This window comes from Canis lupus, chromosome 35 (genome assembly GCF_011100685.1).
Source record: "Canis lupus familiaris isolate Mischka breed German Shepherd chromosome 35, alternate assembly UU_Cfam_GSD_1.0, whole genome shotgun sequence".
In the NCBI taxonomy this organism is placed as follows: Eukaryota; Metazoa; Chordata; class Mammalia; order Carnivora; family Canidae; genus Canis; species Canis lupus.
Window position 1 is genome coordinate 24301597 of NC_049256.1, and position 24020 is coordinate 24325616.

The 24020-nt window shown below is 44.2% G+C and overlaps 1 protein-coding gene across 6 annotated transcripts in view; it reads right to left on the minus strand.

Moving 5' to 3' along the window:
* The window catches only part of RIPOR2 (RHO family interacting cell polarization regulator 2), a 219649-nt gene that overhangs the window by 67014 nt on the left and 128615 nt on the right, over nt 1-24020 (minus strand). Inside the window, exon 1 of one of the 6 annotated variants that reach the window (XM_038584295.1) lies at nt 23637-23845. The exons of 3 other annotated variants lie outside the window; for them this stretch is intronic. The gene's annotated coding sequence lies outside the window, so the exon portion shown is untranslated. Of the gene's footprint in view, nt 1-23381; nt 23498-23636; nt 23846-24020 lie in introns of those variants that run through there. 2 more of the 6 variants (XM_038584294.1, XM_038584296.1) reach the window with 2 other exon arrangements.

The following is a 24020-nucleotide window of genomic DNA, read 5'->3' on the forward strand; positions in this document are numbered from 1 at the left end:
TTAAAAAACTGCACCACTTTAAATACAGCCAAGGTCTAAACACATGAGTGAGTTGCAAGCCCAGTTCAAAAGACAATTGAAAAACAAACAAACGTGAATTGGAAATATTTAAAGCTTACAGGAAAGTTGTAAGGAAAATAGCAAAAGCTCTCATATCTTTCACCCAGATTCATTATTTGTTGACATCTGCCATATTTTACTTTGTCGTCCTCCCCGTGCACACACACATACACAATACTGCCTAAATAATTTGAGGGCAATTTGTATATACATATTTACATATATATTTTCTCCTCCTCATTGCACAATTTGCAAATGTGATGCAAATTTTCTTTTAAATATGTCAGTGTGTATTTCCTATGAATATAGACATTCACTTACATGACCAGAGTACAATTGTTAATATCAGGAAATTAAACATGAACACAATACTATTATCTAATGTACAGACCTTGTTCAAATTTCACCAATTGTCCCAGTAACATAACACATATCATCCCTCCACTCTCATGCAAGGACCTGTTTCAGGATCATGCACTGTTTTCTCTTGTCATGTGTCTTTAGTCTCCTCTAATGTGGGGTGGTTCTTTGTCTTTCCTGACATTGACATTTTCATAGAGTACAGACCAGCTGTGTTCTAGAATGTTCCTTAGTTTGGGTTTGTCTGACACTTTCTCATAATTAGATTCATATTCAGGCTTTGTATTTTTGCCAGGAACATCACATAAATGATATTGTTACCCTTAAAAGGCATTGTATAGAAGGCACAAGGGGTCCCATGGTCCCATGACTGGTGATGTTAACGTTCAACACCTCAACTAGGTTGAGGTGTTGTTGGTCAGTTTCTCCCCTGGAAAGTTACTATTTTTTGCTCTGTAATTGATAAGTAGTTGGTAAGGAGGTACTTTGAGGCTATTCAAATATCTTGTTACTCTGACATGGGAGTTTCAGCGTTGTCCATTGTTGGTTCTTGCCCAAATCAAGCATTACTATGATGGTGGCAAAATGGTACTCTTTAAACTCAATAACTTTTTCCTACTATAAGAGAGAGCTTTCCTTAATCTTCTTTATGTATTTGTTTGTTTATTCCTTTATTTTCAGGATTGTCAGGACGGACTCAGGGATTCTTATTCAATGGGTTTAACCAATTAACTTCACAACACAGAAGACAATTATTCTTCATAGCATTTCTGGGCAGTTTGCCAGAACGTCTTTCCTTATGAACAGAAAAACTCTGCATCACTGGTGGGAACTCACAGATTCAGGGACCTACTTGTATTATAACTATTTTCTTGAATATCTCTTTTCAACCAAGCTATAAACTTTTGAGGGTAGGCACCATCTATCTGCATCCACTTCTTTGATTCTTAGTACAGAGTAGGATAGAAAAGCATTGGCTTTGGTGCCAGGCTGATCCAGGTTTCACCCAAGTCACCGGTCCTCTCTATGCTCCAATTTTTCTCAATAAAATGATGTCAATAATATTAAGTCACCTAGGTTGTTGCAAGAAGAAAATGAGATAATGTATGTAAAAGGCTTAGTCTGAACTAATGTTTTTTCCTGTTAATTAGAGCTTGTCCTTTGAAGATGCATCTTTTATCAATAAAATAGAATACATTAATGAGAAAACCATACACACTTTACAAGAGACCTATAAAGTATTTTGACATGACTATTTCCTTATTTCTTTCCAATTTTAGTATATGTGCTGCCGAAGCGAGCACATCCTTATTTCTTTCTCTTTAATCACTGCTCAAAGCAATGACAGCAGAGCATGGTAAAACTATTTTAAGGGTCTGGCTGACTCATTTGAAGAGTAAAGAAGAAATGTTAATAGCATGTCTATTCACTGGGACAGTTAGTTGCAAAAGCCTGTAGGTAATTGACACTGCTTCAACCTTGGGAAAATGAAAAGTCTGTTCTTTCTTTTATTCCAGTGGATCAATAAATGCAAGGAGTGGCAGCTGGTCTCATAATAATTAGAAAAGAAACAATTCAGGACATAAAACTAGCTTATTCTCAAGAAGGGTTGAGTGGATTTTGACGTAATGTTGTCATAACTCATCTTGAAATGCAAAATCCAGAACACTCATAGATAGACCTTCATAGAGTGCAAGCTACATAGCAAAACAGGACCAGCTGTTTCTTGGTTCAAAGGAAAGAGCATTTTGCACTTCAATGAAGGTTGAAGCTATTTAGCAATAGTAAGTACATTTACCTATATCTATGTTTAAAACCCATGTATATCAAAAGGGAAAAAAAATCTCTTGAGAAAACCATCCCCAAAGACAGCTGGGCTGATCCTATTGAGAGAAATGTACACCCACCACAAACCCTCACTTTCTAATCACCAGATTCAAAACCAACGCTCTGATAGAGAAGAAAATGGCCCTGTGCCTGGCACCATCAACTCCTTCAGGCTTTCCCGCAGGCAGCCTGTTTATCCCTAGAGCTTGGCAACTCATTCTAGCTAATGCTGAGCATTGCTTCTTTACTTCAAAAAAGCATCAAAATGATACTGACTTCTATTGCTATTTGCTGACTAAAATTACCATTTCTATAAACTCACATTTTTTATTGTTTCACTAGAAACAAGCTACATCTTTGGAAATCCTAAACAGAAAAAAAGCACATTAAGTTCTAGGAGAATGTGCCCAGTAGTGTGCTGGGAAGCATGATTATGCACAATATGCTTGTTCCCTTGCCTAGCACATGTGATAAACACTGGCATTCATTAATGAACATGAGATGTAGAAAAAGGAATAGTGCCTTATAATCAAGCTATGTGGTATGTTTCATCTCAGAGAAAGGATAAATTATCTTTTTTTTCCTAAGATTTTTAAAATTTTTAAGTAATCTCAACACCGAATGTGGGGCTCAAACTTACAACCTTGAGATCAAGTCACATGCTCTCCTGACTCAGTCAGCCAGGTGCCCCAAAATGATAAATTATTTTAAAGTTTTTCAGATATGCCTTACATAATCAAAGTAAGACACATTGCATATGGTCCTTTTTTTTTTTTTTTTTTTTTTTTTGCCATCTGAACAAGTAAACAGAATTAACTGACGATTATGTGATAGCAGATATAGCTAAAAACACAGACTCAATTGTGGTAAGATGTCAAATAATCATGGCCTTTATCTGAGCTAGGAGGTTACAGCTAAGCTCTTCCAACATGAAGGGAACACAATGGACTTAAAACTAAGGCAGTTCTTTCAAACTCATGTTACATTCGTCATTTTATTCCTGTTGTTATGACAACACTTGAAAAAGCAGCACTTCAAATGCTTAGCATCCAGGCGTCTTATTATAGACTTGAAAATGATACCTGAGGGTATGCAGGGCTGCTCCTGGGGGCTTTAGGGGCCTGGTAATCATGAAGAGAAGCACACCTGGACTCCTTCTTAGCCTTGGCCCCAGGGTCCAACTTGTCTTTTTTCTACCAGAAAAACTAGTGAGTGCTCATCCCCAGAGGAAGGAAGCATACAGAATGTATGTGGGAAGATACACATTATTATTCACAGTCTCTGTCCCTAGTTGCATAAAATGAACAAGACACTGTTTCATGAGTGTCATTCTCTTGGTTACAGCCTATGTCGTGGAGCTTTTACAAGTCTGTAAATGATACCATGTTTTGTTGTTGTTGTTATTTTTGTTTTAAAGTAGGCTCCACGCTGGGCTTGAACTCATGATCCTGAGATCAAGACCTGAGATGAGATCCAGAGTTAGACCCTCAACCAACTGACCCACCCAAGGTGCCCCAATGATAATGTGTTCTATTTTTTTTAAGATTTTATTTATTCATGAGAGAATGGAGAGAGAGGCAGAGACATAGGCAGAGGGAGAAGAAGGCTTGATGCAGGACTCATCCCAGGACAGTAGGATCATGACCTGAGCCAAAGGCAGATGCTTAACCACTGCGCCACCCAGGTGCCCCTGATACTGTGTTCTGTTGGCTCTACTTGCTTACTGTTAGCTATGGAAGTGGTTTGCTTAGGTAACTGTAAGTTTATAGAAAGACTTCTCATAACACAGATGTATTATGAAAATTTAATAAATGAGAGGGATATTGGTGTTGGAGTGAACCTGTTACATGAACCAATGACTTGTGCTCACCCTATAGTCTGATGAAAGTGTACAAATGTTTGTTAAGCTTTATAATTTTCCTTAAAGCAGCCTACAAATAGAAAAATGTTTTTGCCATGGACAAGAGCTAGCTGGATATTGACATTTTCCAGTTATTACGAATTATAGGGAGAAATTGATCTGTCATGTTGATTTCTCCCTGCCCTGAAGTACATTCCTCTGATAACTTTACTGTGGTCTCTCTTAATCTCAGGTGCTTTTTATGAATTATGACTAAACAAAGTACAGCTGAAGTAAACTATCCTGATGGATTCATTTTGGAAGAACTCAGTGTTAAAAAGTTATTCTGGGATTCTAGCAGAGTAAGGGTGTGTACGAATCATCTGCCAGTAGCTTCAAAGTTGAGTGGCTTTTCAGATTTGTTCTCTGGACACATGTTCTCTGCATGGTAATTTTGGCAAATTAAACAGCTATAATAAGGATAGTGGTTTCATTACTGGCCCTTGCTGCTGCATACCAAGAAGGTGGCCATGTGAATAACATCTGCTGAGTTATTTTTGGTTGCCAAAAACAAATAATTTATAATCAGAATGCAAAGCAGTTAGGTGTAGCCAGATTGTCAACAAGGCAGAATCATGTTCCTTTTTATGGTATAGCAAGAGTGGTTAGTAATTTCATACTATCCCTTGCTTTGTCCAAAAGATTTGAAGCTGTAAAAACAGCAATGGAGCATCTAATCCTTAGCTTAAAGTACAATTTAGCACAAAGAAAGAACAAATGTTCATGGCTTCTTTCTACGAAAGAAAGACCCACACCAAAGAACTGGATCCTTCAACAGATGGTAAATTTCTAACACGAAGGACAAAAGAATACATTATAGGATGATTTGTACCTGTGTGAAATGCTATATTACTTGGATTCTGAGCCCAAAGGCACTGTCAGGATGCTTCCCCTGTCAAGTGCCCACATGAGGTCTATGAACACATGGAGCTCTCTCAGGCTGGTAAGTTAACTTCCACTCTTAGCTATCAATAATCCCTTTTGTCCATTCACTGTCCTGAGCCAATTTACCTAGAGGGGGTCAGATTCATTTTTAAAAAAAGGTTATTTATTTATTTATTTGAGAGAGAGAGAGAGAGAGAGAGCGTGAGGAGGAGGAGAGTAGGAGGGAGAGGGACAAGCGGACTTCCCGCTGAATGCAGAGCCTGACACAGGGCTCCATTCCAGGAGCCTGAGATCATGACCTGAGCTGAAACCAATAGTCAGACACTTAACCGATGAAGCCACCCAGGCACTCCAGATCCATGTTTATAGAGCAGGAAAATGAGAGGTTGGAAGACTTTTCCCATGACCACCTGTCTTCCCTAATGTACCTTTCCACCAACCCCTCTCACCAGCTTGAAATTCTGCTCTTTCCTAGACCTTTCCTGTGATCACTCACAGAATTCACTCCATTCTCTGAGTCATACCAGAACTATGTGAGGACCCCATAAAACTGTTTTAAGAACAAATGAGCTATTTTATGTAAAGTAAACCTAAAGTATATGACATACAGTGGTTATTCAATAAGTGTATATATTGTCATTACTGTAAAAAAAAAAGAACTGTATGAAGAACTACTTTTAGTTTTCTGGGACTCAGATCTCACTCTGCAATGCTTGGCCTTCTGTCAGCCCTTGTCTTTTAAATTTTTTCTCTGGTTCTCTGGTAAGAAAGTGGTTGCCACTCATCTTCTTGGGTCCCTACCCACTGCCTCTATCCTCTCCATCCCAACAGGCTGGGCAAAAATTATAAACAGAATGAGAGCTGATGATTCTTTGGACAGCCTCAGAGAAATAGAACAGGGAACAGACTTCCCCTGGTACCACTTTGCAGGACCCCAGACTCCTTACTGATCAAATAATTTCTTTCAGGGGAAAAAGAGAGGGGAGAAAGACAACAAGAGACTCAACAGACATACCAACGAGATGCAATGTGTGAATCCTATTTGGATCACGATGACAAACCAACAGAACAAAGGTCGTTTTTGAGACCCTTGGGCCATTTTAATATGAAATAGATATTAATAAGAACAATTGCCAATTGTTTAGGTATGAAATGGAATAAGGATTATGTAAGAAAATGTCCATACTTTTGAGATGCACACCAAAGGGTATAGGAGTGAAACGACCTAATGTCTAGATTTGCTTTAAAAGGGAGATGGCGGGGGGGGGGTGTGTGTGTGTGTGTGGAATCCCTGGGTGGCTCAGCAGTTTAGCGCCTGCCTTTGGCCTAGGGCGTGATCCTGGAGTCCCAGGATTGAGTCTCACGTCGGGATCCCGGTGCATGGAGCCTGCTTCTCCCTCTGCCTGTGTCTCTGCCTCTCTCTCTCTCTGTGTCTCTCATAAATAAATTAAAAAAGTAATAATAAATAAAAGGGAGATGGGGTAACTGGGTGATGGACATTAAGGAGGACACACGATGTAATGAGCACTAGATATTATGTAAGACTGATGAATCACTGACCTCTACCTCTGAAACCAATAATACATTCTATGTTAACTAATTGAATTTAAATTTAAAAAATAAAACAAAAAAGTAAATAAAATGCTTCAACCACAATAACAAAAGGGATAGGTGGAGCAGGTGTGGCAAATTCTTGACAACAGTTGCAACTGGGGGATGGGTAGTCAGGAATCTATTATTCCATTTGCTCTATTAAGTCTATTTATTGAATATTTTAATAATTTATTGGGTGTCTACTAGCCCAGTACTGGAAAAATAAGACAATCCCAAGTAGCATATGGGTATGAGGACACTCATCTAACATAAAGCTGGCAAGGATGACTTTGGAGACAGTGATTCTTAACTTTCGCCCCATTTATGGAGCATTTCAGGACACAGTAAATGGAAGAATGTTGAATGCAAGATGGATGCAAAGCAGGATAAGCCTTGTGTTGCTCAGATGCTGGTGCAGATAAAGATGAGGTCATCGAGAAGGAAAATTTGTCTATTTTCTCTAGAAAGAGAAGGAGATTTTGTTTGGCCTTTTAGCTTGGTGGGTCTACTCTATCCCACTTCAAAGCAAACAAGAAGTTTATAATTTGACCACACTGATGGTCAAATTAACTGACTTTAGGTTCCAAATCCACCTAATTTTCCACTGCACTCAGGCCAACATCTGTGTAAACACAGGAACTCTAAACTTGAACCATGTCTCCTAGGCGTGGAATAGGCCAACAGAGAGGGAGTTGTGTGGTCGGGGGCCTCAGATTTTTTTTTTAAGATTTTATTTATTTATTCATGAGAGACACACACACACACACACAGAGAAGCAGAGACACAGGCAGAGGGAGAAGCAGGCTTCATGCAGGGAACTTGATGCGGGACTCGATCCCAGTACTCCGGGATCACGCCCTGAGCTGACAGCAGACGCTCAACCGCTGAGCCACCCAGACATCCCTGGGAGCCTCAGATTTTTACTCCATTCTCTGGATTGAGAGAGAGAAGCTTCCGGGAGTACTGTGAGACTTTTATCATAGACGAGGGCTCAGGAGGTGGAAGGTAGTCAGAACATGCAGAAACAAATGCATAAAGCAAACTGGGACTGGGCGTGGGACTGGGTAATAAGAGCTATGCAAAAACAAAAAAAAATTGAAATAATCTCTGTGTAGGGAAGGTAAACATTCAAGTCAATTGACAGAGACACCTTTTCCAGCAAATGGAACTTCTTTCTAAAGAATGTAGTAGCAGGTGCTAAATTAAGAAGACCTTAGAATAAGTGACCCTTTGGACATGAAAATGGAATGGTTCACCTTTCCGTGGCTAAGCAGCCATATGTGTCTCTAGCAGTGCCTCAGGGCCCCAAAGAGAAGATTGATAATAACATTTTAGGTTTGCAGATTCCTCTTTTCTAAATGCTTTGACAGCCACTCTATATCCCACTGCAGTCCTATCAGGTAATGATAGTTGTCACGATTGCTGCTGCATAGGGAAGGAAACTGCCCCGTGGGCCACCATTCCACAAGACTGTTGGAAGACCTGGAACTAGAATCTGAGTGTCTACCTCCCAGATGGGGTCTTGTGTCCACCCAACTCTATTTCCCTTCAGCCGAGAAGGCAGAAATCCTCCCTAGTATTCTTTGCCTCTTTTTTTTTTTTTTTTAAACATTTTTTTATTTATTTATGATAGTCATACAGAGAGAGAGAGAGGCAGAGACACAACAGGCAGAGGGAGAAGCAGGCTCCATGCACCGGGAGCCTGATGTGGGATTCGATCCCGGGTCTCCAGGATCGCGCCCTGGGCCAAAGGCAGGCGCCAAACCGCTGCGCCACCCAGGGATCCCTCTTTGCCTATTTCTTAACATGACTTCCCATCAACCTGGAGTAGAGGATCGTCGGTGTTCAGGGTGCCCCACAAGCATCACCCATCGGTAGTCATCAGGTATTCAGATGGCTCAGGAAGAATGGTTGATACTTGTCTATTAGTCTTCTCACAGTGTACTTTCTTATTTTATAACCATTCCCACAACAGGATGTTTGTTATGGGTTAACAACACAGTGTAATAATAATGACTGCATTAAAAAAAAGATTTTCTTTATTTATTTGAGACCGAGTGAGAGCTAGCAAGCACAAGCAGGAGGAAGTGCAGAGGGAGAGGGAGAAGCAGGCTCCCCACTGATCAGGGCCCTGAGATCATGACCTGAGCCAAAGGCAGATGCCTAACTGACTGAGCCACCCATTCGTGCTATGACAGTATTTTAGATTCAACAAAAATAAACAGGCAATCTTTGCCACTCAGAGGTAATGCCTTCCCTGTACCTTATACTCTTATGGTTAAATCCAGAAAATCATGACCACTGTTAACTCAGTCATTTGGTTTATTTGAAAACATCTGCTACACTGAAATAAATATTTATTTATTTATTAAAATTTTTTTTTAAAGATTATTTATTTATTTATTCATAGAGATGCAGAGAGAGAGAGAGAGGCAGAGACACAGGCAGAGGGAGAAGCAGGCTCCATGCAGAGACCCTGACGTGGGACTCAATCCAGGGTCTCCAGGATCACGCCCTGGGCTGCAGGCGGCGCTAAACTGCTGCGCCACCAGGGCTGCCCTGAAATAAATATTTAACCTACATCCCAGCCTCTGTAGCTTCCTATTGCTCTATCAATAACCTCTAGAAAAAGCCCAATTTATTGCAACGTCTAATTTAGAAGTTCCCAAACCTGGCTGCATATTAGAGTCACCTGGAGAGCTTTTTATTATTATTATTATTGTTGTTGTTGTTGTTGTTATTTACTTAGAGAGCTTTTTAAAAGTGTCACTATCTGAGCCTTATCCCCAGAGATTTCTATTTAGCTGATCTGGGTGGAGCCTGGGTACTTTTTAAAAAATCTTCCCAGGATTTGCATTTTCTCTGTGCACATGGTATGCAGTGATCACTGATCATATCTCCATTCCATTCATTCAATATCTAAAAAAATTAAGTCATCAATGGGTCTCTGGTTACATAATTCCAATTCCACTATAAAAATATTAAAAAAGGATTTGCAAGTCTTCACCAGAAAAATAGGATATAATTGTATCTTTACTGAATGACAGAAAAAGGGAATGGCTCTGGGAATCTATGAATTTAAAAGAAAAACTTTTCCATTCTTGTGAAGACTTAAAAGTAATGCCTTCTAGGGGGTCCTAGGGTGGCTCAGTTGGTTGAACATCTGGCTCTTGATTTCAGCTCAGGTCATGATCTCAGGGTCATGAGATCAAGCCTCCCATGGGCCTCATGCTCAGCAGGGAATCTGCTTCAGGATTTCTCTCTCCCTCTGGCCCTCCTCCCACTCTACTCACTCTCTCTCTCTTAAAAAAAAAAAAAAAAAGTAATGCCTTCTATCTCAGGGATATTGGGACAGAAGAACTCAGCCTGCCTGGGTTTGTGGCTAGCAGGACCACTTTATATGTGCAGCCTTGACAGGTTGCTTAACCTCCCCAGACCTCAGTGACCTCACCTATAAAGTGGGGATGACAAAAAAGCCCAAGCTCACAGGTTGCTGTGAAGAGTAAATAGGTCAACGAATATCAAGTGCTCAGAAGAGTGAATAAGCATTTGCTATTTTTATTGTAATGGTGATGAAAATGTATTATCAAGTCATTTTTAGTTTAATATGGCCTGGGTTGAGACTCCCTGTGCATCTCCCAGAGGAGAAAGTCTTCACAGGAGTTGATTTCATGAGTTTTATAATTTACCTGGCTCCTGTGCATTCTCTAATCTCTTGAAAATTGAATTACCAAACTGAGTTAATCTTTAGTGATAGAGACTATATAATACATGCAGGGGGAATCAAGAACAGTTGACTTTCCTATTTAAAAAATACAGTTGGGAGGTGCCTGGCCAGCTCAGTCAGTAGACCACATGACTCTGGATCTCAGGGTCATGAGTTTGGGCCCCACATTGGGTGTTGAGATTACTTAACAATAATATCTTATTTAAAAATGCAGTTGGTATTAAATACGGTACAGGATCCTAGGATATTTTACCCCTAAACAGGCATTTTTAAGAGTTGATTTTCTATGGTATGATTTGATAGTTTTTTGGTGAATGTCCTCCAGACAATCAGCTGCTCTGAACGTTTTCTTTTTTGAAGGATGTCATCCACACTGTATGTTTCTCAAACCTCTTCTCAGACTTTGGAATTGAAAGTACAGAGAACATTGAATGTGGGTGTTGAGTACAATCAAATAGGATGAGCACAATTCAAAATGTGAACTTTCAAAATGTCTTTCAAAAATGACATGAATTCACATTAAGAGTGTATCTTGAACCAGTGGAGGGACAGAATTTTTCTATGCATCAAAAATATATCATTTGGCAGGATGGCTCTACTGTTTCTGAGTTAGCAGTGTGGGTGTTCCAGACCCAAGAGCAGACGCCCTCCAACTGTTCAGCCTGGGGTACTCAGGGTGATGAGGAAAGGGGGCAACCATGTGGATAGGTGGCTAGACACAGTCAGTCACCATATCCTAGTCTTCTGCCATCCTCCAGAGCTGGATTCCAGATTACATTGTGTGCCACAATTAATATCCGCAACAAGAAAGGGCAGTATTACCTTTACAGTTATGTTTCTGTTAGTACTTCTGGAGTCAATGATTTATGTAAGAGCATTCATCCTAGCAGATGAAGAGCACATATAAATGTTGTACCTGCAAGTATTACTTACTTCCTGAGAGTGGACTCAGCAATTTCATGCCACTGAAGCTCTAGTCAATACAGGGTCTCAAGTTATACAGAATTTTAGAGGATCCTATAGCCAGGGCTTTGTAAGGGGCAGAGAAAGGAGCAAGTAAGAATAAGGAAACAGCAGGATCTAGAAGCTTGAACATGTACATGCACACGAAGACCCATCAAGTTGTGTGGTACGTGGTTACAGAATCAGTCTGCAGTCACACAACTGGTGTGCATCTCCTCCTTGAGACATTGACCTTGGGAAATTGACCTTGGGACAATGGTTTTCTCTTCTGTAAAATGTGGATAATAACATTTATGTCTTAAAGTCTTTATGAGGATTGAGGGACATCAGGTTTGTAAAGCAAAGTATATACACAGTGAAAATAATGCCTGTCACCATCATTACCATCACCACTATCATCATCCCCATCATTGTCATCCTCATCAAAATCAAGAATAAAAACACTAATGGTCTTACCTAAACAACAAGAGTTTTATGTTTTTATGATCTATTTATTTTGCTAATCAAGTTGGTTTTGCTAGAACCTAAGATCTCAAGTGAGAAATTCTGGCACAGTAACCAGATTATTACAGAATTGCGACTCAATTGTCTGAGCTGGGCTCCCCTGGGAGAGGGATGTGGGGTGGTGGGCAAGGAGTGAGTCATGCTTAACTGCCCTTGAAGACAACATCTGATTAGGGCATATAACCTTGCCTTAGAAAAGTAGGATCATTGTTTTCTAAACAATAGCAATTGAGGGCCAAATATTCATGTTCTTTTTCTCTTCATTAACTGGCCTTTGATTGCTCCTTTTCGATCTCTAGGGGAATCTTTTTTTTTTTTTGTATATTTTTTTATTGGAGTTCGATTTGCCAACATATAGTATAACACCCAGTGCTCATCCCGTCAAGTGCCCCCCTCAGTGCCCGTCACCCAATCACTCCATCCCTCCACCCACCTCCCCTTCCACTACCCCTTGTTCGTTTCTCTCTAGGGGAATCTTGTGGAGGGATAAGAAAATAAGAGTGAAGGGGACCTGGGTGGTTCAGTGGTTGAGCATCTGCCTTTGGCTCAGGTTATGATCCCGGGGTCCTGGGATCGAGTCCTGCATCAGGCTCCCAGCAGGGATATATATAAGTTCCCACATAAGACATTTCTTTTATGGTTCATTCCCAGGGGAATCTGCCCTCTGAGGAACTGCTGTGCTTTGTATGTCCATCTTTTTGACAGCAATAACAGAAGTGATAATCTACCACAGACTCCCTTTCACCTGGCTTCAAGGAAGTTCAGGGCAAAACTCACAGTTCAATTGTAGCACAAATATTAATTCTTTTTTTAAACTGTACATGATTGCAGTCTGCCTCAAATGTTCGAAAAGTCACAGAGTATAATTTATTAAGCACACCTTCACCAAGTCTTATTCTTCTCTGCATTCTCATAGATGAGTTCAAACCATCTATTGCTTGGCAAAAGTCACAAGGATATTTCCATCCCTGTCCACTCAATGCCACATCATTTGTTTTAGCTGCTGGTTTCACTTTTAGTTTTTGGGAGCCACTGAATCACAGGGGTTCGGAGACAGCATGGAAGCCAGTGATCACAACTATAAATCCCCCATCATTGTCGACAAAGGAAATCATCATCCTTCCCGTTGAATTATTCCCACAAAAGAAATTACCCTCCAGCTAACACATGGCCTGTGAAGATAATTTATCTCACACAGACTTGAACAATGGGCACTTCTGGAAAAGATGAACCAGGAGTTAAGTCAGTACATGAAAGCTATTGTCCTGGGAATGATATTGAAGTCCGGTCAGTCCGAACCTGAGGACTCTACTGGTGATGCACATCAAAGGGAGAACCCATGCAAATTTGCATATTGCACACACTGCTTACCGCGTTGAATGTTTTCTGAAAGAGAGATGGAGGGGCAAACCATGCAAGGATTAAGCAGATCTGACATGATTTATTTTTCTTCAACCACAGGTAATTACCCCATATAATTTTCCCATGCATAAATTAAAACTGCATGAATTAACCACAATCCTGGTTTCCCCCATATGATAACTAACACAAAACTGATCAGGGGATACCTTACATGTGGGCGTGGATCAGACAATAATAGTGTTTATGAAAAGGAACGACTGATCCCTTTTTTCCTTTCTTTTTCTCTATTTCCCTCCACCTTTTTGGAGCAGCTCAGATCTCTGGGGCATCGGGAGGGTCAGTCATGTACAATGAGAAAGGAGGCTTGCCAATGACAAGGTGGGATTTATCAGGGTGCACGGTCTACTCGGAGGATTGTACCGGTCCCCTCTCTCTGTTGGGCACCTGTTCAGACACGCTGCTCACCTAACTGGAATCCTGAACCTTTTGGCTGGACAATGTAAAAAAGCTTCCCAGTGATTATAGGAGAATCTCGAGAAGTCTGGTTAATGCCTTGATAGCAACTGACAACCTCAGCCTGAGAACTGCATGGACAGTCTTTGAGGACTGAGTCGCTATGCCAGGTGATCTGGCAATGACAGTCCTGCTGTTATGTTGGGAGACTCAGGCTTCCTGAGCATGCTACCAACTGAGAGTTCCTGTGGGAACTGTGAATTTGGGGTCTTTATGTATTTACATCTGTAGACACAGCCCAGACTCTGATGCCAGATAGCCCGGGTTTAAAACTGTGCTCTGCTTTTATGAGTCTTGTTGGGCCTTATGTCTCTCATCTATAAACTGGAGATGATAATGGGAATGACCTTAGGTCCTTATGAGGACTCAGGATATTGACACAGGTGCCTGACACACTGGAAATGCCATTAAGTGGTAGCTATTATTTTTAAGATTACTATTACAGAAAATGTTTTTATTTAGATTGGGTGTTTCATGATGCAAGGGGGGCTTTATGTCAACATGCAATGTGACATACCTGTACCCTCATCTGTAATTCAGATTTTGCATTTATTTTTAAAAACTGTAATGACTTCAGACACTTCTGTGCCCAGGAAGGCCTGTGCCACACTCAGGACCACGTGATTCACCTACAGGGAAATGATGGAGGGAGGGTCCTTTTTGCTGTATGCAGAATCTACGTGTGCAAGGTCTACCGGGGTCTATTCCTCCCCCACTAGATTGTAAAGGATGAAACTAGTTCCATAAGTCAAAAGCTACACATTTCTTCAATATGTTTTTTTCAGTACCTCGAGCTCAATAACTATACTTCAGATACACAGAAGCATCTTGAGTTAATGCAGCCCCTTAGCCTCCTTCTGCTTTGGCTGGTCTCTTCCATCAGTTGGGGAAAGAATCACTTTGCAACCATCAGAGCCAAAAAATATTACATCTGGAAAATATCTTAATGTGAAGAAACACACACTGAGGATCTTTAAGACAAAACAAAATAAAACAAAACAAAAAAACAAACCCTTGAAAAAGAAACAGCCCATGTCATTTCTACCCTATTTTAGGCCAAAGATCATTATGACAAAACTCAAAGGTCAAACTTTTTTGGAAATGTCATGGGAGCCTGAAACGGGAGCAGTTCCTGACCCTTCTTATGTCATTTTAGGGGCACTGTTTACTTGCAAAATACAGTATCAAGTGGAAAGTATTTAGGTAATTAGAGAAAATAATCAGACTTCAGGCTCTTAGGGAATTTGGATTCAAATAACCCATATCTTGGTGATTGAACGTGGTGGGCAAGCAGAACAAATCACTTCTCCCTCTCTCTATTTTAACATTGTTTGTGCCACAGAGGCCAGCTGAGTGGATATTCTGAGGCTGACAGGCCCCATATGAGGAGTGGAGACACTCAGTGCCGACCCAGCCCCTTATGCACACCAGCACTGTGATCTCGGACAAGCTGCTTCATCTTTCCATTCTGTTTCCCACTCTGGGGAGTGGGAAGTCCTTCTTCTATGGGAGTTACTGGGAGTCCTTCTATGTCACAGGGGTCCATGGTTTCAGTTGGACACGATGTGACAAAAGCTGTTGAAAACTGCAAACATCCACAGACCACATGGCCATATCACCTGGACTAATGTATGACTGCATTCTAGTATCAAGGGGGTCTTGAGCTTGGACTTTGGGAACAATAAACTTAAGGTATCAGGGAAGGAGGCTTGTGCAGAAAAGAAGTGGTAGGAAAACAAAAAAAAGCAATCAGCCTGCAGAGAGAACAGGCTCCAGCGTGTCTGACTGCACCTCGGGGCCCAGGTCCCTGTGGGCCAGCCAGCTACTATTTTGTGTCTTGTTGCCTACCTCCTCAGTGGGTCCTCAATTTGAGGACTCCCCCAGGTCAAGGTTTGCAGCACTTTTACGGGACACACTGAGGCAGCTCTACTTTAAAAAGAAGTTATTTGGAGGGGAGTTACGCCTGGCTGGCTCTGCGTCAGAGGAGCTTATGGCTCTTGTTCTTGGGGTCATGAGTTTAAGCCCCATGTTGGGCATCAAAATTACTTAAATAAATAAATAAATACGTAAATAAATAAATAACTGTAAAAAATAAATAAATAGAAGTTATTTGGATTCTTGCTTATTCACATGTTGGATTAGGTAGTTTGAAACCATTCACTGCTACCAGTTCTATGAAAACAAACAAACCAAAAGTTGCAATGGTTTGCTTCAGATATACACTTTTTAAAAGATTTTTTATTTATTCATTTGAGAGTGAGAGCATGAGCAGGGGGAGGGGCAGAGGGAGAGGGAGAAGCAGGCTCCCTGCTTGCTGTGCAGGGAGTTGGACATGGGGTTTGATCCCAGGACCCTGAGAGCAGGACTGGAGCTGAAGGCAGACACTTAACCGACTGAGACACTCAGGTGCCCCTTTCAGATATACATTTTAAGAATGAGTTTCTTAGGCTGATATTCTACAGGAGAAGGTGGGCTTTTGATTTGGTTATTCTACTACTGACAGCTACCATGCTATTTCTCCAGAGTGAAGAAATGTGACAGGAATAGCACAAGATGATTTTAATTGACCTTTGTTCTGCATCTGACTGTATGGGCCAATCCAGTTATTTATTGCTGCGTGATAAATCATCCCAAAATGTAGTGGCCTAAAACAACAAGTGAGTCAGGAACTGGGAAGGGCTCTCTGCTGGACTATTCTGGCTCAGGGTCTGGTTTGCAGTCCAATGGTGGCTCGACGTGGAGCAGTAGGGTGAGAGGAGCCAGGAGCTGGCCATGCATCTTTCTCTCTTCTTGTAGTCTCCAGCCTATCTATGCGCTCAGCTAGTGTGGGCTTCCTTAAGGTGTAGTAGCTTTGGGAAAGTCAGACAGCTTACTAGCATTCTAGCCAAAAAAGTAGAAGCTGATTTGTTTTTTATGACCTATCTAGCCTTGGAGGTCATGTTTTCTATTAGCATAAAGAGTCACAATTTGAGGGAAGGGAACATAGACTCATAGACCTCATTTCTCCTTGTAAAGAGTCTCAAAGTCACTTTGTAGGAAGGGTATGCTGGATGGATATCCTCTTGAAGACATCTTTGGAAAATATAATCTGCCCTACACACTGACTGTATATAGTTAATAGTTAAGCTATAGCAAACCAACATTTATCCTTGACACTGAAACTTATGTGCAATCTCTCCTTCATACCATCCAGCCAAAGATCTCTAACAAATCAGATGGTAACTTCTAGTATGGGAAATCCGCAGCTATTCTGAGGCCTTCTCTCCTCCCTTCTGTGCTTGAATGACTTAATAACACTTGCTAAACTTCCAAAAAATCTCAGGCATCTACTTCTGTTCTGCCTCATGCTGTAGTCCCTTAGAGCAGGGTGCTCAGGGGTGTGGTGCTTGTGGCTTCCCAGGCTCCCCCGGCTCCCCATGGCAGCTGCACTGGACATCCGTGATTGGCACCTGACATCACTCCAACTGCCTGGGTAAGACACCTTCCGACTGAAGCTCTGGGAGCACACAGCAACATTTCCTAGACGCCCTGCAGCCAGGATCCCACGTGTGACACGTGGGGGGTTCCTCCAGGCACACTTGCAGGAGATTCGAAGGCAGTAGGGACGGGGAGGCTGCACGTATCTGTATCCTATGGTTGCTGTAACAAATTACTACAAACTTAGCAGCTTAAGACAACACACATTTATTATCTTACGGTTCCAGAGATCAGAAGTGTGACATGGGTCCCCCACTGGCTAAACTCAAGGTTTCAGCACACCGTGTTCCCTTCTGGAGGCTTCAGAGAGAGAATCCATTTCGTTGTTTTCCTGGCTTCTGGGGCCACCCACATTCCTGCCGTGTGGCCCCTGGCTTCCATCTTCGAAGCAGGACATGTTATATCTCTCCTAGCCTTCTTCAGTAGCCATATGACCACAGTGGAGAAGCTCCTCCACTTTGAGGGGCCCATGTGATGAGACCCGGCCCACCTAGAGAATCCAGGATAATCTCAAGATACTGGATTTTATTACAGTTGCAAAGTCCCATGTTCGGCGGTTCTGGGGATGAGGATGTGGATATCTTTGGGGAGGTGGACTTTATCTTGCCTGCCGTGCTGTGCTTCTGCTTCTCCATGGTGAGTGCTGGCAAGCAGCCTCCTGGACCACCTGGCTTTTTCTGTGCCAGCTTCCTTACTAGCTGCTTCTTGACCGTGACTGGGGCCAGTGACTTCTCCAATCGGCAGGCAGCTTCTTGATGATTGCTTAGGCAGTGGCTTCATAAGTGACCCAATGGCACAATGTGCCTTTTAAAGTTGTTCTGGAAAGTTCCACCAGGAGTGTGACCCAACACTTTTGTGAGCCATTTTATTTCACATCCTTTCTGCTGAGTGGGTTCTGCTGTCTACACCTGAACCCTGATGCACCTTCTCAGTGCTATCCCTCTGCATGTGTCCCTTTCTCTCTTTTCTAAGCTCTGCTTATTTCTGAGGATGAAGCATCCCTGAGACAACACAACATTAGCTTAGAACTTGGAAATATAAGAATCGTTCCAAAGTGGCCTAAAACCTTATAAACTAGAACCGACAACCTTATAAACTAGAAGTATGGCCTTGCCACTGAAGGGTTACCAGCTGGTAATTGTCCTGGAATCTTCACTTAGAGCACTTAACCTTGAACCTCTGCATACCAGCAGGAAGCCTAGTGTGTGTCACATTAATTAGAAGGTGCAGTTCAAGCCGAGGTGATGTGACTCCAGGCCTTCATATGTAGCAAAAAGCAGGGAAATCCAATGCTATACTGGGAATAACCCTTTGGGAATTGCACTAGCTCCATGAAACTGTCCCTTTGAATTTACTCCTTCCAGCTAGGAGAAGGAAAAAAGCAGGTGTTCTGTTCGTTCATCTGCGTTGCTTTTGTATTTCTAAGGCACCCCCTCCCCCGCCCTGCACTATGCCCCTGCCCTTGCCTCCCATCCAAAAAGCCTCCTAGAGGACAGGAGAGAAGGAAACAAGCTTGAAGAGAATGGGGTCATTGTTCCTTCAGTTCCTTCTGGACAATTTGCTGGAGAAGGAAGAGAGCACCTCTAGGCTAGAGGCAATAAAGATAAGTGGCATATACAAGAAAGAGCTACAGGACATTGTTTGTCTGCACATAGGCTGGTTCTTGGAATGATCACTGTCAGCTTTGTTTTAGCATTCTCAGCATTATTAATAGCCTCGTTTCATAATTGTTCCCAACTGACCTTTGCCAGGCATGCCTCCTCACTGTTCTGAGCTCTCTCACCTTCAGTCTTGGTCTTAAAGCTAAGTCACAGGCAGTTAGCTACTATTTGATGCCTCTTGTTTGCCACAAGCACGTGAGCCCTGAGGATACAGGAACAAGGGAGATGGAGCCTTTGTGTCCTCAGGGAGCTGACATTCTCTCTACTCTTCCCAGAGTGGGGTGAATCTCCCCTTTTCCCTTCCATTCATCTCTACGCCTACAACACCCTCAGGAATGAGATCTCCACCTGCTACTCCGATCACCACCTTCTCCTTCCCCTAACCTAAACCTATGTTCCTTATTTCTAGGGTGACCAGGTAACTTACTGTCCAACCCAGGACATTCTGAGTGAAAGAGGGAGCTATTAATAATTATGCTGCAGCAGCAGATGTACCCAGGACATGTGTGGATAGCACCCTGTTCAACACAAAAGGGTCTTCCCCACTTCTCTTCCAGACTGGGCACTCCCTGGAATCAGTATCTTACACTTTTACATTGAATGAAAAACCTAACTTTGGCCAGATCCCAGAAGAGTGCTCAGTATACTAACAAGTGCTTAAAATGAAAAAAAAAAAAAAAAATTAGTACTTCCCTACATTACATAATACTGCAGACTTGAACTTCAAATCCACCTCAGAAATAAATATGATTGTTAATCACTATATTATATTTTAGAATGCTAAATGTGTGAAAAATATTCCCTTTGTCTAAGGCTCCTCACTCCTTGGTCTAGCAGAGAGCTCGTTTTGATTTTGTGGAATGTAACACAGACACATTGCATCTCATTTGCTTTCACTGTTTAAAAAAAAATCTAATTTCCTTTTTTAATTAATGTAATGAAGGTGTGAAAATATTCACCTCCACACAGTCCTCATCAGTGTCATGTAAACAATGCACAATAAAATAAATTGGAGTGCTTCTTTTCCTAATGGGTCCAGGGTTTCCTTACTCTGGAGGGTAACCCAGCATCGGGCCATATGTAAAATGATCTTTTCTAGAAAGCCTGCAAAACTCTTGAGAAAAACATCTCTGATTTCTAGGGAATGTTTCCAACTAAATTGGGATGAGTGTACTGTGACCAAAAAAACCCTGGCCATTAACCTAGAGAGGAACTTGGTAGCCGGGAAGAGGATGTGTGGGTGTTTCCAAATTAATTCATCAAAGATAAATGTGTCGAGTGATTTTTTGTTCAGTTGAATAAACTTGAATGCTTCCCTGTAGACAATGGTGAGGTTTTCATTTTCAGGGGTAGAATGTTGTCCCAAGAAACCGCCTGCAAGGATATGACTCCGAAAGTGGAGAGGAATTAAGAGCCAGAGGAGGGCTCCCTCCAGATGAAAGGCAGATACTCTACTTAAAAAAGAAGAAGAAGAAGAAGTGGGGTGCCTAGGTGGCCTAGTTGGCTAAACATCTGCCTTTGGCTAGAGTCATGATCCCAAGGTCCTGGGGTAGAGCCCCTTGCTCAGACTCCTTGCTCAGCAGGGAATCTGCTTCTCTATCTCCCTCTGCCTTCCTCCTGCTCATGCTCCCTTTTCTCTCTGTCTCTCAAATAAATAAAACTGTTAAAGAAAAAGGGGGAGGGGGCGTGTGTATGTGACTCAGTTGGTTAAACTTGGTCGCAGCTCAGGTCTTGATCTCAGGGTGGTGAGTTCAAGCCCCGTGTTGGGCTCCATGCTGGGTGTGGAGCCTACTTAAAAAGAAAAAGAAAGGCCCATAATCGTAATCATTTTCCTTTCTGATTAGATCTTTCTAATAATCACATTGTGGGATGTTTACATGACAACTGCTTTATGACACCATTCCGCGTCCAGATTTGCCCTTGGGGAACCAATTATATGTGCTGCTGGCCTATCTATACCTCCTCTCCCTCCCTCCCTCCCCAATTCCCTTGCTTGTCTGTTTTCAGCTGGTATTCTTTTCTGGTTGAATGGCCACAAACACAAGCTGTCTATCTCCTCTAGCTCATGGAGTTCAGCTTGGCAGATGAACATAACGTTGGTCAAGAAGCTATTCAGAAGCACGAGGCCCTGCTCAGACCACTAGTGCAGAGGAAGCTCAAGTGGAAAGTCAAATCTGCTGTAGCCCCAAGGAGCACCCATTGTGTTCAATAAAATGGACTTTCACTTCTACCACCACTTCCTCCCAAGAAAAGCAAGAAGCTGGTTTTAGACTCCTGACTTATTTTCAGAATGAAAACAAAACAGCTTTATTATTTTTTGCCCCAACCCCCTGAATGCAATGAACAGTAAAATAAAACACTGGTTTGCAAACTCTTCAACCCAAGGGACTATTGTTTGCCTGATCTGATGGATCTGGCCACTTAATTATAAAACGAGCAAGCTGCTCTGCTCACTCTCCGTAACTGCCTTTGTCTGGGTTTTAGTCTCTGACACTGAAAGATGAGCCAATAATCTGTGAATTAAACCAAAATATAACAGAGAAGTGACTCGGTTACATTTAGAAGTCGGCATGTGGTTGGTATCACAGCTGGGCTGTGGGGTTTTACCATAGTAGGGGTGTTTCCATGAAGTGACTCAGATTTAGGGGAGGACACCTGGCAGTCACAGGCAGGGCCCCAAACCCAGGGACTTCAATACTAAAGAGTGGAATTTTTATGCGAGATTAGCTACCAACATGTATAGACATAAATAGCTCCCTCCCAGCCCCTTTGGCTTCTCTAGGTCACCTGTGAAAGGGGATGCGTCTCTTTTCTGCTGGAAGGAATTTAACTTTGCAGTCACCCACAGGAAGGGTTGCCATTTCTGGAATCTGTGTTTGGGTACTCAGAATGCTATGCAAGTCCTTAGTGGATGCTTGCAGTTATTCCTTGCTCTGGCTTAGTATTTCTTTATATTTATACTAAGGATAAAATATGCAAAGGGAAATCTCACACTGGAGTGTCAGAGAAAGAGTGAGGCGACACCAGTTGGTGGGGGGGTCTTTTGGAAAAGCAATATAGGCAGCCTGTGTTTACTGAGCTGATTCTCCAATGGTCCCATTTTCAGATGTTTGGACAACAGACATTTGCTTTACCTTCCCTGAGAAGGGCCAGAATTTGGCAGATTCTCAGCTGAAGGGCAAGCCTAGCAGGAGCACAGGAGGCTTGACCCTGAGGGCTGGGCTGAGAGAAGTGGTGAAGAGGGGGGAGGCCCTCCCCATCCCCACCCTGACTGCTCTTACCCCGCCTAGACACACCCCTGCAATTTGTTCCTACAGAAGGGGAAGGCTACTGGATGCTTCCTAATTAACCGCTGGAGGATAGCCTGGCCATCCTGGTTCCTAGAGGGTTCACGGGGACGCCCCCTGCTTGTGACAGCCGCGGAAACAGAGAGATGAAGACAATGCCGGGATCATGTGTATGCTCCTGGCTGAACTGGCCCAAGGAGGCTGAGAGGAAGGGGGTGAATAAGCGAGTACGGGGCGGGGGGGAGGGGAGGAGACGAGGCACCTTCTCAGAGCCAGAGAAACCGAAGAGAAAACAAAAAGGAAGAAATGATTGCGTGTCCGGTAACAAAGGGGCAGATGCGGACCCCAGGTGCCCAGCCCAGTCCCCTAGAGAGGGCCAACCGCTGGTGCTCTGGGAATGGGGGCAATGGTTGGTCGCTGTCCTAGGATTCCAACCAGGTGCCTGGATCTGAGCGTGCAGAAGGAGGGAGCAGGAGGAAAGACGGCCCCCACGTTTCCTGAGACTGTCATGAGCCCCACAATCAAAAGCTTAAGCACTTCTCCTGGGTCACTCCAGCAACGCGTACGTTTGCGTGTCCCCGGGACGAGAGCCTCGTAAGCCGCCAGACCCCTCTGCAATCCCCGCTCCCCCCAGCAGCCCGGCTCCCTCGGTTTTCCACCGGCTCTGCTGGCCCTCGGGGCGCTGCCACTTGGCACCAGGGATCGCAGGGCGCCGCTGCCACCTTCACATCTGGATGGCCAAGGCTCGCGCAATTCCAGGGAGCACTCGCTCCGCTGTGAACGGACTTGCTCTCTCTGCCCCCCGCGCCCTGGGAGGAGGCGAGGAGGCCACAGCCTCTCGTGGTGACACGAGACCCCTCCCAAGGCACAGAAACTTGCGGGGTGCTCCCGTCCTTGGGTCCTTGGGTGCATCGTCCCTCCCCCCCATCCTTACAGACACTGGCCGGCGTCCGCCCGCCTCTTCTCTCCATTGTCATCTCGCCCCCCGCCCCCCCACCTGCGTGGATTTCAGACACGCGGGGAAGAGGCTGGTTCACAGCCAAGTCTCCGGGCAAGGCGAGACCCTGGAGCCCAGGCTCCTGCCCTAGCGGGACCCCGCACCCGAGAACAATGCCGGAGGTCGCTGGGGGGACAGCAGGCCGCCGCCCCCCCCCCCCCGCCCGGGAGCACTGGTGGTCGCACCGGTGCGCGTGTGCCCCGGGGCCGCCCCGGGACCCCCGCTCCCCATCCCGCCCGGGCACGACCGACCGCGGGCTCCTCACCACGTCGCGCCCCGTCCCTCGGCGCTCCCGGGCGCCCCCCAGCTCACCGCCTGCACAAGTGCGTGTCCCTTTCGGCGCCGCAACTTGGCGGCCCTCCCCTGTGGGCACCCGCGCGGAGCCTCCGGGGCGCAGGACGCCGAGGACGCGCGGCCCCACGGCTCCGAACCTGCAACCTCGCCCCCGCCCAGGACGCCCCTCACCCGGGCTGCAGGCGGAATCGGTAGCGAAACAAGGACGCACGGAAGGTGCACGTACCTAGAGACGAAGGCTCCTCGGCATGATAAGGGGACACTTGGGCTGTCCGGCGAGTACAAGCCTCCGTGCCCAGGCTGTTCCCGGCAGCCGGGCCCCGGCGTTGCAGACAGCCGAGCTCGGGGGGAGGGGACAGAGGCCGCGGGGCGCAGCAGGGTCCCCGCGCAGACCCCGGCCGCCCTCCCGAGTCCGCTCGCGGCAGCTGGGGGTGGGGATGCAGCGGCAGGGCCGGCGGAGCCGAGGGGAGCGCGCGGGCGGGGGCGGGGGCGGGGGGCGCGGCGCGGGGGCGGGGGCGGGGGGGGCTGCGGAGACAGCTGCCCGGCTCCCGAGGCTGCCTGTGCGCTCGGCCTCCAGCTGACCGCGGGCGCGCCCGGACCCTCGGCCCCA